This window comes from Mauremys reevesii, linkage group 5 (assembly GCF_016161935.1).
Source record: "Mauremys reevesii isolate NIE-2019 linkage group 5, ASM1616193v1, whole genome shotgun sequence".
Classification (NCBI taxonomy): Eukaryota; Metazoa; Chordata; order Testudines; family Geoemydidae; genus Mauremys; species Mauremys reevesii.
In genome coordinates, this window is record NC_052627.1 from 63,430,554 (window position 1) to 63,458,292 (window position 27,739).

Genomic DNA, 27,739 nt, shown 5'->3' on the forward strand with positions numbered 1-27,739 from the left:
ATATTTGTAGGAACAACATAAACACTCAAGTATTATGTTATGTCTACTAATTTTTTTGATAACCAGACATTTTGCTGCAGCTATATTACACACAATGGGAGCATCCCACCCATCCCTGAGGCTGACAGCTCCAGCTCTGAGTCCAGACTGGGGCTCAGTTTCACAGCAGGGAGCCTACCAGCAGTGAAATTGACATTCTTGTTGGCTTCATGGCTCCTGCAATTTCACATTTTGTCTCAGGCTCTGGCTGTCATCCCTGAGGCTGCAAACGGGTAGCGGGGGCTCCAGCTGTGAGCCCCACGCATCTGTCAGTGTCAGGGCTGGAGGAGCTGTCAGACCCTGCCACAGCTGCAGGGCTGGAGCAGTTGTTGGCTGTTTTTCCCGTCTTCTCCCTCCCCTGGTGGTCTTTTTTTTTATTATTATTTTTACTTTGAAGTTGCCATCACCATCACTGGTATGAGGACTCTCCATTTTCCTCTTCTTTTATAGTTACCCTTTAGGTTATGTGAGCCGAAATTCAAGTGATGAAATTCTTCTGGGGTGAACTTCAAGGGATTTCCTTCCCAGGCTCTGACCTCTGTCAATACAACCAATCTATCCACTAGTAGCCCACAAAGAAAAGAGTAACTCATCTCTTCTGTGACAGCACCACCCTCCAGCCACCAAGTTGCCCAGCAATAAACTATTAAAGAAAATACAGTAAATGCATCAGATTCAAAGCACATCTAAACAAGCCATAAAAGTCTTGGCGTGAAGGTTTCATTATAACCAGTGTTCTAGGTTATAGGTACATCACTTGTTTGAAATTGCTTTCTTGCTAATGATACCTTTGTCAAATGAAAACAATTGAGAGAACTTCAACAGCACATTATAAACAACTATAAAAGCAAATGCAAGGTTTTTTGTAAGTTTACTTTTAAATCCATGTTTTCCAGAAAATGAACATCCACCAATTTATTATCTAAAACTAAAAATGTTCTCTACTCTCATGTTCAAATATTCATATATCCAATTTAGAGTCTGTTTTTTTTCTCTCTCGCAACTTTCTCTCTAGCCATATCTTCTCACTTGAGACACACCAAAGAAAGTCAGCATTGCCACTTCCATGCCACACACCACCACTTGGCAGCAGCAGCAGGATCCTTGCTCCATGCAAATTCTTCACTTCTCTGTTCTACTGGGGTTCACTGGAGAAAGCGCTACTATACTATCATGCACCATTACCACTCCAGCACAGCATAGTAATGTCCATCAAAACAGGAGAAACCTAGAGAGAACACTTGGGCTGGAAAAGTGGGAACAAAGTTTGGAATTAAGAGGAATGAGGGCAAACACTGCCACAGTCTGGCATAGTTAAGGCTAAGAATGTTCTGTGGACTAAAAGAGGAGACAGAGAAAAAAAGTGTACCAGAAAATAATATGCAACAAAATATGGTGGGCCATAATTCAGGAAGCAGCAGGGAGTGTTATTTTTCCCCAACAGTATAATAATGCTTATTATAGCTTAGTCAGAAGCATTTAGAACTGGCTCCATTTCTGCTATGATCTTGTTTTGCAGCCTGAAACAAACTAACAATGTCATGCACTTGCCTGCTGCTGAAGGCATTCTGGTACAAAAAGGAAGAATAAGATTAGAGACCGAGTTTCCATGGCAACAGGGGAGTACATGGGGGAGGGGGTATGGGAGCAATGGTAGGAGTCAGAGGTTCAGACTGAATTCAGTTCTGAGTCTATTCCAATCATTCAAGCTCACCAATGCGGTCAGTAACACTACTGATGTTTTCTGAAGGATGTTGGGGGAGGGAGAATACAGGAAAACTATACAAAAAAGTTTTAAAATATAACCGTTCATCAGACTTCAGCTCAAACTTTATCTAGTTTCAGTTGCTTGCAGAAATGCCAAAGATAGCTACATTATAATTTGATCTGATAGCAACAAGACCCCCTGCATTCTAATTGGTCACTAGCCATGATAGGAGTTGGAATGTGATTGCTTCATGATATCTTTGTGGTGAGGTTCAATGTGCAATCTACCCACAATGACCAGCAGGAAGGCAGAATTCTCTTACTGTTTTTTAAAGTGGTAAAAAATTAACCAACTTACTTTCTTCATCACATTCATCTGATTTTTTTAATATTTTGTTCCAATGACTCTCCTCCATCACTGTTCACAATTTTTAATCCATTCATTGTAGACTTCTGTTGGCATTTCAGGGGTGGCCAAACTTGCTGACCCTCGGAGCCGCACACAATAATCTTCAGAAGTCCAAGAGCCAGGTGCGTCCACCAGGGCTCGGGGCTTCTGCCCGGTAGAGGGGCTTGGGGCTGAAACCCCTAACCCCATCTCCCTGTTGGGCATAAGCCCCTACCCCCACCACCTCGCCGTAAGAGCAGAAGCGCCAAGTGCCCTCCCCCACCCCCCGAGTCTGGTAGGTAGAGAATGGGGAGGGGAGTATGGGGAGCTCCACGAGCTGCACTTTAACTGTAAAAGAGTCACATGTTGCTCACGAGCTACGGTTTGGCCACCTCGATACAGTTGTTATACCCACACCCAGGTTTAGTTATCCTCCCTCATATCTGAGCATGTGTCTCATTTCTGTGGTTTAAGTATAGCATCACGTTGCAGCCTGCCAGCAATGAAGTAGTCCACTTGGTCTTACAGAGGGAAGATATAAATTAACATATACTAAGACTGATCAGTTCAATCAGTTTGCATTAACAGTCAATTAAAGTAAGGGAAAAATTGTTTCTCAGCTTTTTAAAAAAAGTTCCTGTAGTGCAGGATAATTATGGTAATTGAAATTAGGACAAAAGGAACAAGGTTTCTTGAAATTGATTACACTGAATTAAGCACCCTTGTTTCGTTTTAGACAATACTGTTTCCAGTGTAATCTTTATTTTTTCTATATTGATTGTTTTAACTGTGCATTCAATGTGCTGCATGCAGTTTTGTATCCTAAATGTTTACTACTTTTCTGGCCTTTTCCAATTCCATTTGATGAAGTGGCATTGGCTGTCTGAAAGTTGAGTGTCACTGTCTAATATGGAGGTAACAAGAAGGGAAGCTTTGAGGAAAAGAGTGGATTAAAGGTAGAAATGAAAGTGTGGTGGGACACCCGGTCTGTAACATCTCTGGGAGGGAAAAAACTTGAGGTAATATGATGTATGGCTCCAGTGAGACTCTGGAAACTAGTTTTGATCAGTACCAAATGGTAAGAGAAATGCCCCAATTAAGACAAAGCAGTACAGTTGAAACCCTCCAGCTAATACTAATCTTCAAATTTACCAGTTGGCATGAAACTTTTTTTGGACTAACAGGAAGGGATTTCTTGTAACACTTCATTTACAGCAAATTTTAAAATTGTATTTTCTGTTAAAGTTAAAACTTCAAGCTTTTTAAACTCCAAGAAATGCAGTGGCAGTCTCTGTCCAGGCATGTTTAGAAAGGATGTGAAATCAGCTGAAAACAAGTACAAGAATACAGGGTAAAGAGGTGGTGGACAGAGAATGGGGAAGAGAGAGGCAGATGACAGAATGGAGGGTGGGAAGGAGAGTGGAATATCACCATATACTTAATTACACCCGGAGAGTGCATGAGATGTTTTATAGACCTGGTAACTTTCATAAATCATGTGGGGGGAATAAAGCTATAACCCTTACTTGAAATTAGGGTGGGATTCTGGGGAGTTGCCTGTGTATCTTAACTCCTTAGGTTCTGTAGAAAAATCCTAACCTTAATGTCTTATTTGCACTGGCAGATGTACATAATTGTTTACTATGAATTACTACAATAAAATAACAAATGGAAGAAGGTAATATGGTAAGAAAAGATTGTTTTGCGAACACCCATTTGAGAAAAGGGACTAAAGAGGCTGCTTAAGTATGAATGAGTTTTTATTCTGGTCCTCACGTTTTTGTTTTAGCGTAAATATTTACTTCAACAGTGTACTGTAGTTTGAAGGATACCAGTGCCAGTTCTTTTTTGCTAGTTTTACTAAGATGCTGTCTTTTATATACAAACAAAAACTTTTGGATAATTTCATTTGGCAGCCATAGGAATTAATCTTGTTAAATACTTTCATTATGGTTTTGAAATGTCTGGTAAATTGTGTGGGTATTTTCCACCTTTTTTCTAACTGTATTATTGAAAAAAGTAACTGTTACTAGAACATTTAGATTTGTACAGATGATTCAGCAGCAGCAAGATATGGGGGAGGAAAGGAACATAGCCATTTTTTCCCCACAAAGTAATTGTTTGAGAATACTGTTGCTTTTGAGGTGGACAGAACTTCTCCCTACCCTTCAGCCTACATTTATTTGTTTTCCATAATACATGATTTCATATTGAGTAAAAATTTGGGCTCTTTTTCCCATTGCATTGTTTGAATGTTTTGTGTTTATCTGTTTAGTGCCTTTTTCCTGCAGACATATGATTATTTTTGTTAAAGACATCATCATAGTCATCATCACAGCCCCAAATCTTCAAAAATCTTGTCAGGCCAAAAAACCATAGGACTGGCTTATAAACAGGATTTTTTTTAAAAGCTTTTAGATTTTTTGTGTGTGTGCGCTGTTTTTTGAGTCTTTAGAATGTAATTGAGCCACACTTTCAGGTTTTTTTTCCCACAACCATGAGGCTACTTTATGTAAACCTTTTTTTTTTTAATTATTTTTTAAATCACTTGACTCAAGGAATTGGGGCTTGATGTAAAAGACCAAATATTGAGATGCTCTCAATGTAGAGTTTACAACACTGTGTTCAGTATAGGCTAGTGCTTCCCAAACTTTAACAACCTGTGATCCCCTTTCACTAGCACGTCAAGTCTCGCGAACCCCCTCTTAAAAATGAATATTTCCAAGGATTTTCTCCTGTACCTGAGTATAAATTTATAAAAGCAGTAATTTTGGAAATATAAAATTTGTTTTTATGACATGCTTATTACACACTATTTACTAGTAATTATTTATCATTACAGTATTGTTATTACATTATGAAAACGGCAACACTCTTCCAAGATCTCACTTTTCCAAGATCTCACTCAAAAGAGTTCCTCCTACACAAGCACTCAGTCCAGGCAAACAGCACACATTACAAAAAAGCTTAAACTTGTTCTTCATAATAATTTTAAAAACAGTACTAGCTGCCTATTTAATTATAAAAACAGCAAAAAATATTCACCTCCCTTTCCATTTCTTATAAGGAGTCTTGAAGATTAAGTCTCCTCAGTGTGATAGATATGCTTGCTTTAATCTGCTTAGCTCTTGGAAGTCTAGGGGCTCTGGGTTGCAGGCCCCATGCTGCCCGGGATCCCCAGGGACAGCTCTGTCCGCCATTAGGGAGTTTTTTCCCGAGGACCCCCTGTAACATTTTGCGAATCCCCAGGGGTTCATGAACACCAGTTTGGGAACCACTGGCATAGGCTAATGCCAAAGAAAAAAAAGTTTGTTACAGTGGGAGAGATGGGTAAAAATGTATAGTTGGAAATACTTTTCTTGTCTGTCATGGTTTATGCTTTAATATTGCTATTATGTGTTAAAACAGGGGTTGGCAACCTTTCAGAAGTGGTGTGCTGAGTCTTCATTTATTCACTCTAATTTAAGGTTTTGCGTGCCAGTAATACATTTTAACGTTTTTAGAAGGTCTCTTTCTATAAGTCTATAATATATAACTAAACTATTGTTGTACGTAAAGTAAATAAGGTTTTTAAAATGTTTGCACTCACAGTGGCCAGGAGCTGGGCACTGTGAGTGCCACTGAAAATCAGCTCGCGTGCCGCCTTTGGCATGTGTGCCATAGGTTGCCTACCCCTGTGTTAAAAGTTTGTCATTCTTATGCAAGTGGAGAGAGTCAGGAAATCTGACTAATAATGTATAGGGAACTGAATCTCTAGAAATGACCTGAACACACACACAGATTGAAGCGCAACATCCAGAGAGGGTTAAAAAACAGTACTTCTATTTCTGTTTCAGCCTCCTCATCTTTCTGTGGTACAGTAAGTTCTAAGAGCATCTACATCCTGGCCATAAGACCACAGATGGACTCTGATCATTTGCCTTAAATACAGGAGCATGTACTGCGCTGAAAATATTTAATATTTGGTATTGTAGTCTGACAGGTCCTGTAGACAAGCTATGAGTGCCAATATCACACATCAAATTTTGTACTGAAATAGAAGAGGAATGAGTATAGAGCCATTTTAATTTAGACTGTATTAGAGCATTAATGATATTAACATATGGCACTTCCAGGAAAACTAATGGCCCTCAGCCAGTCACTCCTCGCTGATCTCTGATTCCAAGGAAATGCCCTTCATTATACTATATATTGTTTAAAGCTTCTAATATTGTAGTTGAAAGTTCTTAAAAAAAACCTCAGTTACATAATGTGTAGGATGAAACTGTAAGTTTTTACTCATTTAACCTGATATAATTTAGATCTTTTAGAACAATGTTGCCTACGGTGAGGAGTACATTGTTCATCTACCTTAGGATATAAAATGGTTGGATTCTGGTATTTGATGGCTTTCATCTGATGCAAGTTTGGTATAATTTTTCTTCTGATCAATGAAAAATCCACATATGTAGATTTCCATTGTCTTTTGCATTCATCGCCATAGCAGTTTATAAAAGGAATACCTTTTTAGATTGCCAACAGTTAATTATCATGTGTCTTGTAAGGCATACTCTTAACATTTAGTTCAAGAAAAAATATTGGTCACTGACATACCTTTTCTAGAAAGGAAGAGAGTGTTTTTAATTAACAGTTCTTTTTATGTAGGTCTAAAAACATGTAGGCTGCACCTGAATTTATTCTAAACCACTGAATTTTATTTGCACCACTCGAAAGAATGGTCAGTGTGTCAAAATGAAACTTGGAAGATAATTTTATTTAGACATTAAAAAAAAAAATTCTAAGTGTGTGCCTTCAGGATTACATGGTAGAAGAGGAAAAAAAAATTAGGATATTGAATTATAGAAATAGACCCCTTGGATCCTAACTAAGTTTTGTGAAGATGTTTTGACTGCTTGCTGTGTCGTGTCAGAATTTGGAAGCATTAACCATTTTACTACTGGTTTGTTTAGATTATGCGTTATGTTCCTGGAGCATAGGAGAAAACACATCTGCCTCATCTTATCTGATAATTTTGGTCAGATGTTACTCCATTGGGGGCCCTAAGCAGGAATGTTGTTGAAGGACTTCCCCCCCAAAAACATATATTAATAATTAATAGAGGGGCCCACTTGAGCTGCTTGGGGCCCTAAGCAATTGCTTAGTCTGCTTATGTCTAGCGCTGGCTCTGATTTTGGTAAAACAACCATTTAGATTGGCAGTATAGAGTATGCTGGAGGTGGTTAGCAACGAAAGAGTTGACTATAGATTTCAATGTACCAAGCAGATTGACTATAAAACTTAAGTGTTTTGGCTAATAGGGAAATCATAGTGAACTGCAACATATAGTGCATTTCAGTTCTCTAAAATACATATTTTTGCACATTCTCTTTAGAACCAAAACCGATGTGTGTATTTCAAGAGTACCACACCTATTTTGTTAGCAGTGCTGACTTATGTGCACAGACTCTGCTAGTTTTATTATTTAAGACTTATTAAGCACAACAAAAATGTTTCACAATATAAAAGTAAATATTATACTTTCTATAGAGTGTGTACATACTTATGTTCGCTAAACGTCTAGTGGTGGCTGGCCTGCTGGACCTTGATCTTTTCTCTTTAGGAAGAGTAAAATAAATTCTCCAATAGTTCTTATTCTTTATTTTTTGGACAAGTGGAGAAAAAAAATGAAGTGTTTCTTTTATTTAGAAAAGATCAAGTGGATGATCTAAGGAGCATTGTTAGTACGTATCTACATTCTTGTAGAGAAGAAAAAAATAATGGTCTGGTGTTTCTAGAAGGGGGGAAAAGGTTGCAGAGTGGCCATTGGTGATCCAGGTGATCTGTTTCTAAGTAGGCTAGCCTTGTTAGCACTTGATAATATTTGCAACATAAAACAAAACAATTTGTAAAAGCCATAAAAGGTAGTCTCCTGACCTTCTCACCATGATGTTGAAGAGAACAATAAATGACTTGCACGTCAAGAAAAAAAATTACCTCAGAGGTGGTGAGTAGAATGATGCAAGGCTCATGTTAAGAGAAGAGAACATACTGGAATGTTCTGTAATAAATCTGGGACTTCATAGTACTAAACCTGAAACTAAATTTTCAGTTACTTGGGCAGAAAGAGGGGGTAGCATGAATTGAAAAGGAATCAGATTCTGTATCCTTTCCATGTAGGGGTAAGGAACTTGCTCTTAATTAAAAGAAAAAAGATTCCTGTTATATGACGTATACGTCTTAGAATTTCTCATAATCTGCAATCCACATTGTGGAAGAGTGATGTCCCACAGGTGAGCAAAAACCATTCTGAAGACACCTGTTTTTGTATGTTGTAAGTAGATGTGAAATTTTTTGCATAGGAATGTTATTTCAAGAGAAGCGCAATAGCTGTTACAAACCAGAATTACAACCTTAGCTCTAACTAGTGGAGTAAATATATTTAATTCTGTTTTTTTTAAAGGTTGAAAAATTAGTATAGTTTTTTTAAGAAAATAATTAATTTATATAAACAATTTAGGTGGAATTTGCAAACATTTGTGATCCATCCCCCTTGTGTGGCTATACCAGAAGGACCACAGGAGACACTGGATGCAGTTTAATTAGGCCACAACTTAAAACTGTCTGGGAGTACTGGGCAGATTAGTGTACAGTGCAGGTAAATCCATGGTAATTTCAGTATTACCTGGGGGCTTCTGTCAGATCCTGCCCCCCTTTTCCATCCTTGTCCCCAGCCAACCTAGTACTTGAACCTTACCATCCCCCCCCCCCGAATAGGGTTAAGGTGAGCTATAAAAGGTGGGGGGGGGGCTTGGCTACCTGCTGTGCCAGTCATGGGATCCCCCCACATTTCTGACCCTTTAACAAACATCTCCTTTAAATCTTTACCAATCCATTTATCTGAACACTGTATCCCTTTTCTGTGAAGCACCTGCACTGGACATCTGCCACACACTTATATAATGAGTTGTGACATCATAGCCTAACTCTCGTTCTATGCTTGCCCCAACTACACCCCCTAAAATCACAGTGATGAAGGCAAAAATACCCCACTTTGCCTTGGCCAGTCTAGCAGTGAAGGAAAAATTACTTCCCAGCTGCCTGAGAAAGGAGTGGCTAGTGTAATGCCCACAGCACATCCTGATCAAATCTGGTATTTCTCTATTTACAAGGATGGGAGTGGGTGCTGCTCTGCTTGGTCTGGATGAGAGAAGGCTTTTCCTGCCTGGATTACATCTATATACTTTCCCCTCCCTTCTGGTCAGGCCACCTGGAGAGATGAGTCAGTGTCCCCATACTGACCTGCTCTGCGAGGCAGCCCTGTCCATGCTTCTCTACCTCTTAAAGAGGTAATCCCTTTACCCTGGCAAGCCAGATAACAGCCCCCACACTTAAGGTGCTGTCATTTCTACCACAGATACAAATGAAGAATGGCAATATTTGTGCACTCTTGTGTATTGTTGAGTCATCCATATCCTGAACAAAAGCACAAACTTTGATTCTGTGACTAAACCTATTGTGCCTTGTTCAGGTGGGAAAAACCCTACACAGCCAGGAAACTTGAGATTCACTATGAAGACTTTGCCTTCTAATTTTTGTGGATGGGGTTTGACCCCTCTGGAACAGGCAGGGGGGAATCATAGAATCATAGGACTGGAAGGGACCTTGAAAGGTCATCTAGTTCAGTCCCCTGTACTCATGGTAGGACTAAGTATTATCTAGACCAGGGGTCGGCAACCTCTGGCATGCGGCTCGCCAGAGTAAGCACCCTGGCAGGCCGCGCCAGTTTGTTTATCTGCTGTGTTGGCAGGTTGGGCAGACCGCGGCTCCCAATGGCCGCGGTTCACCGTCCCAGGCCAATGGGGGCAGCGGGAAGCGCTGCGGCCCGAGGGATGTGCTGGCTGTGGCTTCCCACCACCCCCATTGGCCTGGGACAGCGAACCGCGGGCAGTGAGAGCCACGGTCCGCCGAACCTGCTGACGCGGCAGATAAACAAACTGGTGTGGCCCGCCAGGGTGCTTACCCTGGCGAGCCGCGTGCCAGAGGTTGCCGACCCCTGATCTAGACCCTCCTAATTTGCTGGCAGTGTGAGATATGTGAATCGGGGTTGCTGTATAGCGATCAAACCACCATGTTAATTTCAGATGCTCTGTTCCCCATGGTAGAATGGCTGCCATAATCCATGCTCCCGCAAAGTCCCTTGGGGACTTTTCATTGTGTAGTGGGGGAAGTGAGTCCCCCTGCTGTCTTCCAGTTCTTGGGTGCTCCGTTTGATGTTGCCCAAATTCTCATGTTTACATTTGGAGGACTAGTTTGGTGGTGCTGGCTGGTATTGCAACAATTTAAAACTCTTTTTGATACTAGATAGAGATTTTTGTAGAAGTCCCTATCAACGAAAGGAGGTGGAAAAAAATTTAAAATCTTTTTAGTAGAATTGCTAAGTTACGTTCTGCCTGATTCGAACAACTGTTAGGCAAAAGTTTTAAGAATAGCATCTAAAAATTGTCCTGTAATATGTGTAACTGTAATAGAGATGCCTTTAGTTGCAGCAGGATAAATGACCACTCCTATTTCTTAACTTCCTTTACTTCAACATTGTGAGTGATAATCAAGTTAAGATTATGCGTCTGCTTAGTTTAGATGTCATTTCTGTGAATAGGTAGGTGTTTATTTGTAAACTCTTGTTGCCTTTCTCTATAAAAATGACTGTCAAAGGGGAAGACACCATTTCGATGATATCAGCATTCTGTCTTGTTTCTATAAATAACTTAAATGTTGTAGGGTTTTCTCCTTTCATCATATGCAGGAGAGCTCTGCTTTCAGTATTAGTGGAGTAACTCAATACTGCTTGGATTTATCAGATATGTATGAAAAAGGACATGAACAGGTCTTCCTGGGTTTTAGATTTGATTTACAGTATGAAGCTGTTGTGTTCCAAGATCAGTTATTTTTTATGGATGGGATCAAATTCGTATTTCATCTGGAACTTTTCATGCCTTCATTTTTAAACTATTCTTAAGAGCCGTATTCCCTTTGAAAATGCGCAACATCATACATGCATTACTACTATTTTTTTTTTCTGTGAAGATGAAAATCTGGGAGGGAGAGGAGAATCTTCTTGATAGCTAATGTGCAAAATATAACGTCTCAAAAATTACAAAGCAAGGTGAAGCAATTAGCATGAAGGGAATAGGACCGTCATGTTTACAACTTGTATTCGTAGAAGGCTACTATTCACACATTTATTTCTCTTAGTATCGTTATTCTCTTGCATGCAAATGTCAACTAAAGCTGGGGAGGAGACATTTGCACTAATGATGAAAGTAGTGAAAAGTCATGGTTCACTTTTACCAGTGAGTTTAGCATTATTTTTTTGGCATAGTGATAAATTATTTAATACTGCATCTGCAGCAATAGTAGCACTGCAAACCTCTGCTTAACAACCAGAGCGATATAACCAGCATTTGCTATTTTGACAGCTGAAAATACAAAATTGATAGGTTGTTCTAGTTAATTAACATATAAAAATGAAAATATGAACAAAAAGTCCAGAAAGAGGTCTACATTCTGTTCAATAAAGTGACGTAGAGTACTACCAGAATTACTGTCATTGCCTCTAATGTAGCTCATCAGATTTCTAATGTCTAATTTTAAATGACTGACTATAAATTGTAATTACTCTGTTTTCTCATTGTTTTGAAAACATGTAATTTCTTTAACCCTTTTTCAATGATCACATAAATTTTTTTCTGAAAAGTAGCAAAAAGACCGTTGCTTGCTGTTTTGAAGAGCAGGTGATAGAATTTTGTTGTTGGTTTTTATCAGGACCCTAGCCTGAACAAACTGATCAATCACTTTAAAAAATATTGAAGACAGATGTTGAGATTTGGCAGTTTTTCTCTTAGCATAGAGAACAGCTCTTTGCAAAAGAAAACTATGTAAAGAAAGTAACTGAGAAGTTGCAAAACTATCAGTTGTTTTTATTGTGTTTGTAATATGTCAGATTCTAATAGTAAGCAGATTTTTTTTCAACAGACAAAATACAGATATGTACTGGAGGTTGGTAACTTTCCTAATATGACAAGCATGGCATATAATGGCTTATGTAATAAAATACTGGACCGCTACAAGAAGTGGGTAGAAAATTCTTTGACAAATGGGTATAGTAGCAAAACAGATATTTGGCTCTGTATTATATTAGAGCATTTATCTGAGCTTTAGCTCTAAAATTAACCACTGCACACAAAGGTTGATTTTAACATGGCTGGAAATCATTTAAATGAATTGAGTACTTGGTGGAAGCTCTGTCTGTTTATACATATTAGTGTTGTATGTGTTCACGTCATTGAAATAAACTTTAAAAACCAAAAGTCTAGTCTTTCTCTGAAAAGATGACCAGAAAACATGAATCACTCCATGTGCAGTACAATGTGTGTACATTTGTCTTGTTTGTGGCCTACTCTAAGCCAAACTATATATGCATTAACCAGCATTTTCACCTGCTGCATATTGGAAGTCTTATTACATTTCTGTGTGTGTTTATAAACTTACTCATATGTGAAACATAGTGAGTTCCAAAGTGGTATGGCTACAATTAAAAAGAAATTATTCAGGCTCGCCTGATGAACTAATTGATATGATTTGACTATCTGGAATGAATTCGTGGCACAGGGAACTAGGTTTGGAATGCGAGTCTGGTCCGCCATTCAAATAGTTGACAGAGGGTGGGAGTGTTGCAGAGGCAACATATTTGTTCCTTAAAAGTACATACTTTTCCTGGCCCTCTTTTGTGAAAAATGTGAAAAGTAGCCAGTTAAAGAATATTGCAAAACACTTGATAAATATTGAGTTTAGTCTCAGCATTGAAGAAATTCAGAGTGGTGCAATGACTGATTTAGGAAGTCCTCAGCAGAATTAGGAATAGAACTCAAACCTCCCTTTATTAAACACAAAAGCAGCTTTCATCCCCAACGGGGCATATTTGAATCATCATAACTTCCATAATTTAAAAAAAATCTGTTTTTCACAATCTTCTGCTGTTCTTGGAGAAATATGTAATCAGAATTGCTACTTCATTTCCACCTGATAACTTTTAATAGCAAATTGAAGATATTTTATAAAATATATATCATTTTATTTCATAGTTCTATTCTGTGCTCTGCTTAGAGTCCCCTAAAAGTCTGAGGTAGGGTGTCCAGGTGTCTGGTTTTAAAGTCCAGTCAAAAAGGGGACCTTATGGTGTCTGATCAGATCTACTTACAGGACACCCAATATTCCGGTTACTGTGGTGGGGAGGGAGGAGGCAGAGAGTCATCAACCCTGCCAGACCCTACTCAGCCAAGGCCACCTCCTACCTGCACTGGGTGGCTGCAGCTCCCAGCCCCGACTCTGCAGGGGAGTCCCTCCTGACCAGGGCAGGGAGTGGGGGAGAGGGGAAGAGCAGCAAGTGACAGGGAGGAGGGAGAATGGGGCATGGGGCCTCGGGAGAAGAGGTGAGGCAGGGGAGGTTCTGGCACTTCTGCTGGAGTATCTTGTTTTTATATATTACAAAGTTGGCAACCCTAATCTGAGGATGTTTCAGAACCTTTAAATTGTGCACATAGCTACCCTATGTGATTGTAAATTTATTAGTGTTGCCTGTGTGTTCCCTTTCCTTTGACTGCCATTGTTTGTTGTACTAGTTTGTTGTCTTAAAGTGGATTGTGAGCTTTTTGGAACAAGGACTACATTTTCTTCGGGATTCATACAGCACCTAGCATAAAGGGGCCAAACCTTGATTGGAGCCTCTGGGTGACAATGCTGAAATCGAAATAGTTCTCTGTAAGAAGACTCTGTGTTCCATTGTTGTAAACAGAGGATGCCTTTTGCTGGCAAACGTAAGTATTTCTAGTGCAGCTTCACAGGTGATAGTGCTACAGTAAACTGGGCATAGGCATGTGTAAGACCTTTTCAAATCCACAGTATTGAAATTTCTATGCCTGTTAGTGTTGCCATCAATGGACTTTTACTGGTGCACAGAAACTTGTCTGACAGGTTTTCAACTCCAACAGTTATTTGGTCTTGAAAATATAAAACAAAGCAGTTTGTACTAGCAAAAGGGTTAAAATGTTACTTTTTGGCTTTAAATAACTCAGATTTTCCTTTTCTAGATTCTTTCACAATGGGGTGAGCACTCTAGGCTTCTAATTTTGAGGACTTCAAAGGTCAACTCAAAATATCAGGTCTGTCCTGATTTGTGTGGTGTGGGGTGTGTGTTCAGAAACCCTCAAGATGCTCCCTAACTTTGTCTCAATGTCCATTGGCCAATAATATTAGCCCATATACTGTATTACTTTACTTTATCCTTCTGTTTCCTTATTAAAACCTTTGGTCAAGTGTAAAACTTGAATATAGTTTCTATATATTTTCTTGTACTTACTCATAGTTGATATGGGGTCCACTTATGAAAGGGTCCTGATTCATATTAAAAAGTGAGATTGTTTGGAATTGATGCATCTGGTGTTTTCAGGTATCTTTAAAATGCTGTTGTACACATTGAACCAGTGTGACTAATGTAACTTTGTGTACACAAAACTATCTTCTGAAAGATGTTGGATTTTTGTTGTTATTATGTCAGTCTTGTGTAGTAAGCTTTGCTGGATGCTGGGAAATTTCCATAAAATTATTGCATATGTATTTTTATCTGTATTGCATCAATTTTTATTTTTAAAAATGCACCTTGACCTTTACATTAGGAGATTGGAAGATGGACTGTAGAAACAATAGCAATCACATCTTATATAGCAACATCCTATTTATAGGTGGAAACAGCTGCATCCTCTGCGTTTACATTCAAGAAATCCTATTGTTCTCAAATCATCGTTAGTGTTACTGTGGGAAAATGTAGGACTATTAGAGATATTATTAAACAATTTTTTTAACACTCACAAGGGAAGGGAGGGTGGGGATCTTTTTGATTATGCTCTTAAAATTGAGTGTCGAAAATATTGTGTAACTTTTAGGCTATCTGTGCTACTGAACTGGCATTATGATAAAATATGGTAATAGGTTTATTAGTGAATTATGTTTTGTTCTTCTCAATTGCTTTTTTGTGTTGCATAACTCTTGGGGCTGCTTGAGCATATAATCTTCTGAAGAAATGCTCCATGTCATTGATGTCTAATCTTTTTAGGCCTCAGAATAAATATATTAATAAATAAGGGAGCTGCAATCAATACTTGGGTGGCAGATTCATTGCCCTGTTGTGCTACCTGATTGGTGCAAAGGGAATGTAAGAGAATGGAAACCACCTATAAGTCCATTATCTGGAATTCCCATGGTACAGGGGAGTCTCTAGTAGGCCTACAGCCAGCATAGCCTTAACAGCTCACTCTGTTTCCTATGCCTTCCCAGTACATCTGTGTGGGTTGATGGAGGTGGTGTGGCTGGAATTGTGTGGTGCTCCAGTTACCTCAACATGCATATGATCTGTTGGGTGCTATAGCTAGTTGGCCCAAGGTAGAACAGGGTCAGAGAATCAGTGAGTTGTAATTGGTTGGTGGTCCTTGGGTTGCCCTTGTTTTTCCTCTACTCGTCTGCCCTGGGTGATGATGTGGGAGAGGGAAGGTGTCTTTTTCAGGGAGAGCCATCTGAGCTTCCATACTCTTCTGTCTGGGGCTCTGATAGCCCATTAATAAACCCTTGTATCTCTTCTCTGTGATGACTGGGCTGATTCAGTAACTTCAGTTTCAGAGGGGTAGCCGTGTTAGTCTGGATCTGTAAAAGCAGCAAAGAATCCTGTGGCACCTTATAGACTAACAGACGTTTTGGAGCATGAGCTTTCGTGGGTGAATACCCACTTCGTCGGATGCAAGTAGTGGAAATTTCCAGGGGCAGGTATATATATGCAAGCAAGAAGCAAGCTAGAGATAACGAGGTTAGTTCAATCAGGGAGAATGAGGCCCTGTTCCAGCAGTTGAGGTGTGAAAACCAAGGGAGGAGAAACTGGTTCTGTAGTTGGCAAGCCATTCACAGTCTTTGTTTAATCCCGAGCTGATGGTGTCAAATTTGCAGATGAACTGAAGCTCAGCAGTTACTCTTTGAAGTCTGGTCCTGAAGTTTTTTTGCTGCAGGATGGCCACCTTGAGATCTGCTATTGTGTGGCTAGGGAGGTTGAAGTGTTCTCCTACAGGTTTTTGTATATTGCCATTCCTAATATCTGATTTGTGTCCATTTATCCTTTTCCGTAGAGACTGTCCAGTTTGACCGATGTACATAGCAGAGGGGCATTGCTGGCATAACTTCAGTTTAAAAATCAGTGCATGGCTCAGGGAACAGAGTTTTAATTCATAATTAAACACATTGTTTCTTAGTACATTCTATCTCAGGATCCACAAGTTGGATATCCCTCTTCAACATTCATGCTATACAAGTTGAGAAGACTAAGAGTTTACTACATTTAAAATAGTTGGGGAGAAGAACCTTAAAAGAGTAAACACGTTCTTGAAAACAAACACCCCAAATGCTGCAAATTTTAAATGAAAGAAGTGCTAGATAGTTGCCGTTGATTATAAGTTTCACATGATGCACAGTGCCATAAAAAAGATACTGAGTAAAAAGCAGTATCTTAATATCAATACACAATTTTAACTCTGCCCTCATAGGTGTGCCAGCCTTCCAGCATTCCCTTCTTCAAATTCCTCCCACTAACCTGCATCACAAACAGACCTGATTTCCTTCCCTCTTCACACCAGTCCAGCTGAGTCATTAAAGTAAAGATTGTATTGTTTATTTGGATGCCTCAAATTTTAGGCCTGATTTTGCGAGAGTGGTGGGTATGATAAGTGATCAAAACTTCTGAAACTTTGGCCTTAGATGTCTACTTTACATAGATTGAAGCCAGAAAGGACCATTCAGATAATCTGATCTGATTTCCTGCATAAACAGGCCACAGAATCTCACCCAGTAATTCCATTTGAGCATATATTTTAAAAAGATATCTCATTTAAAGATTTAAAGGGATAGAGAATCTACCACATTCCGTAGCAAGTTATTTTAGTGATTATTTGCACTCAGTGTTTTTTTAAAAAAAACAAAACAAAAAACCAAAAAAAACCCACCACCAAAAAACAAACCTTCATTTCTAATTTGAATTTCTCTAACTCCAGCTTCCAGTCTTTGGATCTTGTTATGTTTTATTCTACGTTAGAGACCTTTACTATCAGAAATCTTTTCTCCAAGCAGAGTGGATAAAAATCAATGCTATTTTTATTTAAATGGTTTTTTTTTTATTTTGATGTTTACATTAAAAAAATAAATTAAAATGAAATCTGAATTTAATACAAAATACATTAAGGCCAAAATTTAGTTGTTAACGCAAAATACATTTTGGTAAGAGTTTATGTATCTAATACGTTTGAAGATTATTTAATAAATATAAAATATATATGCTGTTTTCTGTGTTTAATTAAATTCCAGTTACCATCCTAATGCAGCTTGACACAAATCATGAGCAAAAAATTAACTACCTAGTAAATATGCAATATATCAGTCACCATTTTCTAACATATTAATGTACAATTAATAAAAATCTGAAAATAGTAAGCTATATAATTGCTTAGGTCTTGGCTACACTTGCAAATTTGCAGCGCTGCAGCAGGGTGTGAAAACACACCCTCTCCAGCGCTGCAAATTGCGGCACTACAAAGCGCCAGTGTGGTCAAAGCCCCAGCGCTGGGAGCGCGGCTCCCAGCGCTGTAGGTTATTCCCCACAGGGAGGTGGAGTACGGACAGCGCTGGGAGAGCTCTCTCCCAGCGCTGGCGCTTTGACTACACTTAACGCTTCAAAGCGCTGCCGCGGCAGTGCTTTGAAGTGCAAGTGTAGCCAAAGCCTCAGACAAATGTGTGTAGTTATAGTGTACCCTCCTAGGTAGCAAAAAGATGACCAAATCTAGTGTAAAGACTCTATTTAGTTGTAGATTAAATGCTTTCATGGTTATATCAACCAGTGAGAATGCACCTTTCTTTAGAGAATGACTGAAGTACACATGGAAAACTTGCTCAAAATCCATGATTTTAATATGTTATGTGGTGATTTCAGTTACTGATTTAAATAACCTTGATTTATATCAGTTCACCCTGTCTCCAAGTAAGTACTTGTAAATGGTAACTAAATCACTTCTTAATCTTCTCTTGGATAAACTAAAGAGACTAAGCTTCTTTAATTTCTCACTACCAGGGGTGGCTCCAGGCCTCAGCACGCCAAGCGCGTGCTTGGGGCGGCAAGCCGCGGGGGGCGCTCTGCCGGTCGCCGGGAGGCCGGCAGGTAGGCTGCCTTTGGCGGCATGCCTGTGGAGGATCCGCTGGTCCCGCGGCTCCGGTGGACCTCCTGCAGGCGTGCCTGCGGAGGGTCCGTGGTGGAGCCGCAGGACTGGCGACGGGCAGAGCACCCCCCCGCGGCATGCCACCATGCTTGGGGCGGCAAAATGTCTAGAGTCGCCTCTGCTCACTACAGAGCATGTTTTCTAGTTCTCAAATCATTGTTTTCCCTTTCTGGAAAATGGGCATAAAACATTCTTTAATAGTATATTTGAAAAGTGGCAGAAATAAATTTTGCTCAGAACTCTGGGATTTCTTCTCTACAGTTGATTTCAATCATAAGTTTGCTTTAGTTTAGATATTTTTTTTTGGTTGGTATTTTTATGGCATTTGAAAATCGTCTTGGTATAGAATTGTTGCTTCTGCTGCTCTGAGTTTGTGGACACTTATGTGTAATGCCCAGGTTTAAACTGGCATTAATTGTATAACATTTATTCTTGTGCCTTGGATCTGATCACAAACTGAACAGTTTTAAACTTTTACTAAGCAGTGTGCTGTTGTCATTTCACCTACAGAATGTGTCTACACTACTTTTATCCCTTCATTCAAATAAGTACACCTCTACCTTGATATAACACAACCTGATATAACACGAATTCGGATATAATACAGTGCTTCGGGGATGTGTGGGGGGGTTTGGACACTCCGGTGCATCAAAGCAAGTTTGATATAACGCGGTTTCACCTATAACGTGGTAAGATTTTTTTGGCTCCCGAGGACAGCGTTATATTGAGGTAGAGGTATATGCTGTATACTTTTTTGAGCCGGTTTTTAATTATAAACGGGTAGAGTGAAGCAAAAGATATTTTGCTATTACTAGAAGCCCTCCTTATCTTAGATTTTGGCATCATCCTGTTCTCTTCTCATTTATCGAGTTTGATGTTTATCTTGCTAGAAATCTAGTTTCAGTTCAGTAATCTTGGTGGTAAACTGGTTTGTTTCACAGATTCTCTGGTAAATAGAGATTAATCTCTGGTTCTTGTGATTGTATTAAACTTGCTCTGTTCTTTCATCTTATTGTAGGATTGGCTAATAATTAGGACATCTTTGTGCTTGTTCTTGAAAGGATTACTGTTTTTTCTCAGAATTCAGAGGGCAGAGTAGGAAACAGTAGAGCCAACCAGATGTCCCATGAATGAGTGGGGGCTAGCCCTTTGGCAGCATTTATTTCACCTGTGTAAATTGGTGTAAAAAGCTCTATAAACAAACTATTGGCTATTGTAGGAGACTGCTGGCCTACAGTATAGAAAAATTGTGCTACTGAACAGTAATGGTTGTTGTGTATATATAAAATGCAAACAACTTGTTTTTATTTTCCAAATAAGTGTCTATTGTCTGTGCTATATCTGTTATCTTGCTTTTCAAAGGTTCGTCCAGTGGAGGACTGTTATGAGCTACTGGTTGCTTATGTTCACTGTCTTTCATCAGATGCAAATATTTATGGTTACATTATATTTGTGATCACTTCAAAAATATTACAAGAAAGGTTATTAAACTTGCTCTTCCTGGCCTTTCTTAAACACAACACTCTGCATATGTCTACACTGGCCACAGCAAAGAGGGGAGGGATAGCTCAGTGGCTTGAGCATTGGCCTATTAAACCCAGGATTGTGAGTTCAATCCTTGAGGAGGCCACTTGATTTTGCCCCAGCTCCCTAATACTTGGTTCTGCTAGTGAAGGCAGGGGGCTGGACTCAATGACCTTTCAAGGTCCCTTCCAGTTCTAGGAGATTGGTATGTCTCCAATTATTACCTATGATGTGGGCAGTGTAGACATACTTTATTGCCAGGGGGAGAGCTCTCCCAGCGATTTAAAAAAAAAACAAACAAACTTTTGCTCCCGGCGATAAGGTGCTGTCTATACTGGCGCTTTTCAGTGCTAAAACTTTTGTCGCTTGGGGGTCTTTTTTCACGCCCCTGAACAACAAAAGTTTTAGCACTGAAAGTGGCAGTGCAGACATAGCCTCTGTCTGAGGCCCATTCTACACTAGAAAGTGAAAAAAAAATCTCACCTTTAACTGACATAGCTGTGCTGGCAAAATCCCTAGTATAGATGGTGATTCTGACTAAAACGATCCTTTTGGTAGTACAGCTTATTCCATTCCGGGAATGAGGAAGGCTATACTGCTAAAAGAACTTTTTAGCCATTATATATAAGCGGTCTCCACTAGGGGAATTGGCATGAATAGCTATGGTATGTCTGTACTGGAAAACCTTTGAAGTATAGACAAGGTCTGAGTCAAAACGGTCTTATAAATTATCATATGGGTTCAGATGGCAATGTAACACTCTTTTGTAAGTAAATAAACTTTCATACACATCCTTTTGTACATCATTTTTAATTTTTCACTCTGAAGTCCTCTTCTGATTACTTAAATTTTAGTAAAAAGAATGAGGCGTACTTGTGGCACCTTAGAGACTAACAAATTTATTTGGGCATAAGTTTTCGTGGTTTAAACTGGGTTTTAGCCCACGAAAGCTTATACCCAAATAAATTTTAGTCTCTAAGGTTCCCCAAGTACTCCTCCTCCTTTTTACTGATACTAACACGGCTAACACTCTTAAATTTTAGTTTATTTGTTACTGAAGTGTGCTGTCTCGATTCTTTTTGTTGTTGACTGCAAGAACAACTTGTTTGCTAGCCTTAATGTAAAGTGCTTTGTTCATCACTGACTTTTTTAAAATGATCGACACGTTTTAATTTTTTTTTTGTCTTTTTCAAAAGAGTCAGGTCCACACAGGGGCGGCTCTAGAAATCGGGCTGCCCCAAGCAGCGCGGAGCGCTGCGCTGCCCTTCCCCGGTCCCGCGGCGGGTCCCCTCTTCCCGCGGCTCCGGTTGAGCTCCTGCCGGCATGCCTGCGGCAGGTCCACCGGAGCCCGGGACGAGCGGACCTGCCGCAGTCATGCCTGCGGGAGCTCAACCGGAGCCGCGGGAAGACGGGACCCGCCGCAGTCATGCCTGCGGCAGGTCCGCTCGTTCCGGGCTCCGGTGGACCTGCCGCAGGCATGCCGGCGGGAGCTCCACCGGAGCCAAATGCCGCCCCCCCGGGAAACGGCCGCCCCAAGCGCCTGCTTGGCGCGCTGGTGTCTAGAGCCGCCCCTGGGTCCACACTTAAACAGCAAAGCATGCTCTAGGAGCTGGTGCAGATAATGTTAACAGCCCAAGTATAAGTGCTTTCCATGTCTGTTAGGCTTTTCTTTGTTGGCTTGAATGGAGACCAGAAACAATGTATTCATGAGCACTCAGTGTGACAGTGTCCATCTGGAGGCTGTACAAATGACTAGAATGCCTTTTAACAGTAAAGGCAGCAACAGTATTTCATTTTACCTGAGAATGGGATCACAGCCAGAATTTTTTTTGTCAGACAACCAAATATTGACATTTTAGTTGCCTACTGCCAAATTATTAGAATATGTTCCCCTTTGATCACAAGAGCCATGAGAGTGAAATCTGAGATATTCCTTTTGTAGGAAAGGATTTCTATCAAAGATTCAACAAACATGTCCTTTCAAATATCATCTAGGAAATTCACAATGCACATCTAGGAAATTCTCCATTAAAACTAGGTAAGACATTCCTCATATTTCTAAAATAAAAAAATCCCCCCTTTTAAAAAAAATTTGCCACCTTTCAATTGGAGTTAATGTAAATCATATAAATAACTGAATCAGGAAAGCTTTATAGAATACTTTAGTTTGGAAAACACAACCTTAATATTAGGAGTTAATATTCCACCGAAAAAATTCAACTAAATTTTGAAAGTATGAAAATGCAGAGCTTAGTCTTTTTTGTTCAAAGTCATCGGTTTTGGTATAAAATATTAATATTTTTAAAAAAGTTTTGTAATGAGTAGGTAGGGATAGGTCCCTCCACCAGTTTACATGAAATGCAGTTCTGAAGATATACCCTGCTTGGTTTTTTTTAAGGCCCCCATTTCTGCTCTGCCTATGTCTTTTTTCTCTTGTTTCATTATATTTTCCTCTCTCATAACCTATGTTCCTCTGAAGTCGCTAGTGAAATAGTGATCCTTGTTCATCCTCCTTTCCACTTGTTTTCAAGCCTGCTTCTCTGACCCTTAGTTCTGAAGTCCCTTTTTCTACTGGTGGAATGAGCCATAATTGAAGTCTCTCCTTAATACATTTTTTTCATGTGGCTTTTCAGAGTTAAACCCATCCAAAAAGGCAGTGTTTAACTGTTAAAGTCTGCTGTGCTCTGAGTTGACACCATCAATTTGTCAGAGGGCATTTTGTTACTGAAAGAAAGTCTTTGTCTGAATTTGCATTTGTGATCCTTTGGGCAGGGACCATGCCTCCTTTAATATTTTGAACAGCGCCAAGCACAGGCATGTTGAGACAACTACGTAGCAAGATACATTCCATACCTTGAAATTGTAAAACCAAAAGGCGCTATAATATAGTTTGTTGCAGTTCATTGCAATGGGCAATTTTTGCCTACGACTCAGTGTGTTGTAAGTTAGGAATGAGTTGCGTTAACAGTATTGTGTGAAAAGGCTTTAACAGTGGCTGCCTACATTAAATTTCAGTCTAGCGAGACCATCACTTTCATAAGCAGTACATTTAATTAAATTCACACCTAAAATATGTGTGACACAGGAAAAACTTTCTTCTCAACTGTCAAATAAGCATTGGATAAAGGACAAGGTGTCCAGCTCCAAAGTAAAGTGTTATCAATAGCTTTTTAAAGAGCAATCTGTGGAACACACTTCTTATATTAATAGGATGCATACATCTGTCTGTAATTATCAAATATTTATTTTCCAGCTTTTTCACTGAAGTATAATTGGGCCTGTTGTGTACCTCAGTGGCTAATGCATTTGAATTGCACACAATGTAAATGTACAGCATAAACTAGTAAATAGTTAACTGCTTATAGACCAAAACAGCTTGGTAAGCAACTGTTGGTTTAGAGTCCAAGTTAATAATTTCAATGAGCATTCATGTATTTAATCTGTACTTAAGAGCTCTGTCATGAGCCATTCCAAAAATATCTTGGCTTTGTTTTGAGGAAGAAACTTTAAAGTTTCTAATTCATCTGAATTGCAGTGTTTTGATTCAAGAGATCTGCCAAAATGAAAATCCAGGGTAAATTTTTGTACGTGAACAATAAACTCTCAGTATTGCATGTCAGTGATAGTTCTGTTTCTAGTGTTTTTAATTAATTTAGGGTATAGCTAAGCTCTGATCCCATTGGAAGTCAATGAGAGGTGAGGGACTAAGGCCTTATCTACATGAGAAAGTTGTTTTGGTATGATTTAAAATAAATGTAATTAAACCAATGCAAAAACCTCTGTAGATACTCTTATTTTGGTTCAAACCAGGCTTTTTTTAGTTTAGCTTAAATCAGTGAGAAATCCATTTATGCTAATCAGATAAATTACACTTAAACTGAAGTAAGCTTCCATGCTGCAGTTTATGCTGGTTTAAATAAATTGATTTAGAAAACAATTAAAGTTTAAACAGATGCAACTTTCTCATGTAGATAAGGCCTAGTTCCCATGTACATCCTTGAAAATCTCCACTCTGTTGTTCATGCAATGTGTTAATTTGATGACCCTGAAGATTGAAGCAATGGATATTAGTCACATTGCTTAATGCACTACTGGAAGGCACTTGGTTACTATAGTAAGTCCGATTTAAGAACCTCTGTAGAATAGGTACAGTGTTCTTCTGTGGGCTGCTCTAAATTACAGCAGAGAACCACATCCTGAGGGAATTCTGCACCAAAAAGATAAAAATTCTGACCACAATATTTTAAAATTCTGCAAATTTTATTTGTCAATAAATAAATGTGGTTCCAGCATGGCAGTGGGGAGCACAGTCCACTGGCTGCATTGAGGTGGGACATCACCCTGAAGCTCCCACCTCCCCTGGTAGAGGAACTCAGCAGTGAGACCATAACACAATGCAAGGGCTGGGCCTGCCACAGAAACATCTGCACCAGATGTGGGTGGACAGGCTCAGCCCAGCAGGATCCAAGTGTGGAGGGGCTTAGTGTGAGGGATCCAGGTGTGGGGTGAGAGGTTTCTGTGCGGGGCAATCTGGGTGCAGGTGGCTCAGTGGGAGACCTGAATGCACAGAGGCTGCTTGCGGGATTCTGGGTGCAGAGGTACTGGGAGTCTGCAGGGAATCCAGATGAAGGCGGTTAGGGCTCAGCAGGGAAGGGTTTGGGTGTGGGGCTTGGTGTGTGGGGGGTCTGGATGCAGGGGACTTAGTTGTGGGGGGGTCCGGGTGCACCTGGTTGGGGTTTGTTAGGGGTGTCTGGGTGCAGCTGCCACAGAAACATCTGCACCAGGTGTGGGTGGGCTTGTTGCACAGAAAACAGGAAGGCTCTGAGCACACAGAAAGAGAGTATGACTGGCACTACGATCCAGAAGGTGGCATTCAGCTGCAGAGTCAGTGGAGCTGAGATGCAGCCTTCTTCAGCTGGGCAACTCTGTGCCTGCAGAAACGAGGGGGGTGCAGTGGCACTTAATGACCTGTGGGCACTCTCATGCCTCACCTCTGTTTGTGGGGAGCAATTCCCCTCCCCCTGAAAAACCTGCACCCATGGTTGTCCTTTCCTTCCCTGCACGGCTTCCCTGCCATTTTCTGCAGGGAAGCCCAGGAATTCTGCGGGAGGAGGTGGGGCGGGGGTGGGAGGGTTCCTGCGGCCCAGAGTTCCACAGAATTCTCCTAAAAATAAGCAGATATGTTCAAATTATGGTGGTGATTATTTTTAAATTTAACTACCAGATTGGTTTGCAATGCAGTGTGAAATTTGGTTGAATACTTAAGTAAGGCATAAGACAAAATTTTCCCCTTTATGATACTAGTTAAAGTTTTTCCAAGTTCTGGATGAAACTAAGACCCTGGTCAGAGGAATAAACTAGTAGCCAGAAGTAGATAAAGGGTCAACATCCTGGCAAAAAGACCCATCCCCCTAATTTGTTCTGTTATTGCGAAGGATACTGGAAATTCTAACAAACTTCTACCGTGGGATTTAAATTTAATGTTCCATCTTACCCATTAGTGGATCTTGAAAATGTTAAATTCCATGACCATCAGTCAGCTACCCACCCACAAAGCCTTCTTGCTGCTCCTTGCTCCATTCCTATTACTTTCACCCAGTCTCTGATTTTTGGGTTGGCCTCCTCCTCTACAAGTAATTTCAGTGCCTGACTCTGCTGCTCTACTATCGCCATCCCAAAAAAATCACACAGCACCCCAACCACCCAAAAATCATATTGTTGGCTTAAAAGTCACAAGATTAAAAAAAAAAAACCTGAGGGGGTTCCCTTGGGGTTGGGCGCCTGTACATTCTGTTACCAGCTTTGCCCGTTACTTTGCGGTATACTCATTTATTAGGGGTACTCTTTGGGTGGGGGGATTCTGTACTTCTGTCAATATACTGCTTATGTCACTTATGTTCTCATATGGAGCTCTACTTCTCCCTGCTGCAAGTTCCCTCCCAATGGAGCTATCCTGCAGAACCTAGGTTCCCCAGGGCTGGGTTCTTCCAGCCCCAGAATCAGGCGCGCGCACACTCGCTCACTCACAGAGTGCATCTGAAAGGACCAGGTTAATCAGCACTCCCAAGCTGACCCCTTATATGTCCCTGGACTCAGGAGGCTGTGTCAAAAAGCACCTCCAAGCTGTCACCCTCATATGCTTTGGGCACCTCGAGCAGCACTTCCTAGCTGCCACCCTCATATGTCCCAGGTTCAGCATGTCTCTATCTCCACTTTCACGTTACAATTCTGTTAGTAACCCACATGATGAGCAAACCCCATAGGATTTTCGGGCGCTTCAGGGATCTTTTAGTTTAGGTACGAGGAGTGTTGCTGCAGAGCAAATGAGGAAACCAAAAAAACCCCATCTATGAGACAGAGAGAGAGAAGCAACCAGCTTAATCATGAAAGTTATTTATTGCCAGTTAGGAGGGGAGCCAAACAAACAAGAGAGTTATAATATTAAATCTAACTTAAATTTGATTATAAGTCAGGTTTACAAAACTATAACTGATCACACAAGTCAGGGTCAGAAGGCTATACCTAGAGCGAGAGAGAGAGCATGACCGAGCTGGGTTCTCACCACTCCATGAAGCTTGACTCGATCAGGGGGTCCTAGGTTGTGGCGTTAGCTGAGGGTCTGGAGTGATGGAGTCAGGCAGAGCCCCCAGCATGATCAGTCAGGAGAAGATGAAGTCCTAATGTAACTGATGCAGATTTTGGATCCAGGCATCAGACCACTTACTTGAGCATGGGTAGGAGTTTTTGTAGAGAAACAACAATGGTTCAAGGGAAAACACTTAGATTTGTTTGTGTGTAAACAAGAGAGTATACCAAAGTTGTTTTTGTTCAGGCTAGACCAGAGGTGGGCAAATTACTGCCCGTCCTGCCCGACCCTTGAGCTCCTGCCCCGGGAGGCTGTCCCCTGTCCCCCATCCCCCGCAACCTCAGCTCACTGTGCTGCCAGCGCTCTGGGTGGCGGTGCTGTGATCTCCTGCCGGGCAGTGCGGTGGGTTAGCTGGCTCCAGTGGGGCGGGGCGGCTGCCAGTCCTGCTGCTCTGAGTGGCATGGTAAAGGGGGTGGGGAGACGGGGCTCGGATATACCTATCCCATCTCATAGAACTGGAAGGGACCCCGAAAGGTCATGGCGTCCAGCCCCCGGCCTTCACTAGCAGGACCAAGTACTGATTTTGCCCCAGATCCCTAAGTGAAACTGACCAGTTTTGTTCAGGCAGTGTAGTTCTAGCCATGTTGGTCTCAGGCTATTAAAGCAATAAGATGGATGAGGCCAACTTTTGTTGGTGAGATTGACGAGTTTACAAGCCACAGCCACACAGAGCTCTTCTTCAGGTCTGGGGGCTTGGCTACACTTACAAATTTGCAGTGCTGCAGCAGGGTGTGAAAACACACCCTCTCCAGCGCTGCAAATTGCGGCGCTGCAAAGCGCCAGTGTGGTCAAAGCCCCAGCGCTGGGAGCGCGGCTCCCAGCGCTGTACGTTATTCCCCACATGGAGGTGGAGTACGGACAGCGCTGGGAGAGCTTTCTCCCAGCGCTGGCGCTTTGACTACACTTAGCGCTTCAAAGCGCTGCCGCGGGAGCGCTTTGAAGTGTAAGTGTAGCCAAAGCCTGGGAAAGGTACTTCTGTCACAGGTAAATTAAAGGTGGAATAGAAAAGCATAAGTAGTTAGCACATATTGTAAGGGACCATTCAAGGTAGAGAGGCACGTTACCACCTCTGCAGTCATAGGACAAAAAGGGGGTGTT

The 27,739-nt window shown here is 40.7% G+C and overlaps 1 protein-coding gene across 10 annotated transcripts in view; it reads left to right on the top strand.

Moving 5' to 3' along the window:
• RAPGEF2 (Rap guanine nucleotide exchange factor 2) overlaps nucleotides 1-27,739 on the top strand; it is a 292,166-nt gene that overhangs the window by 50,982 nt on the left and 213,445 nt on the right. The window lies entirely within an intron of this gene.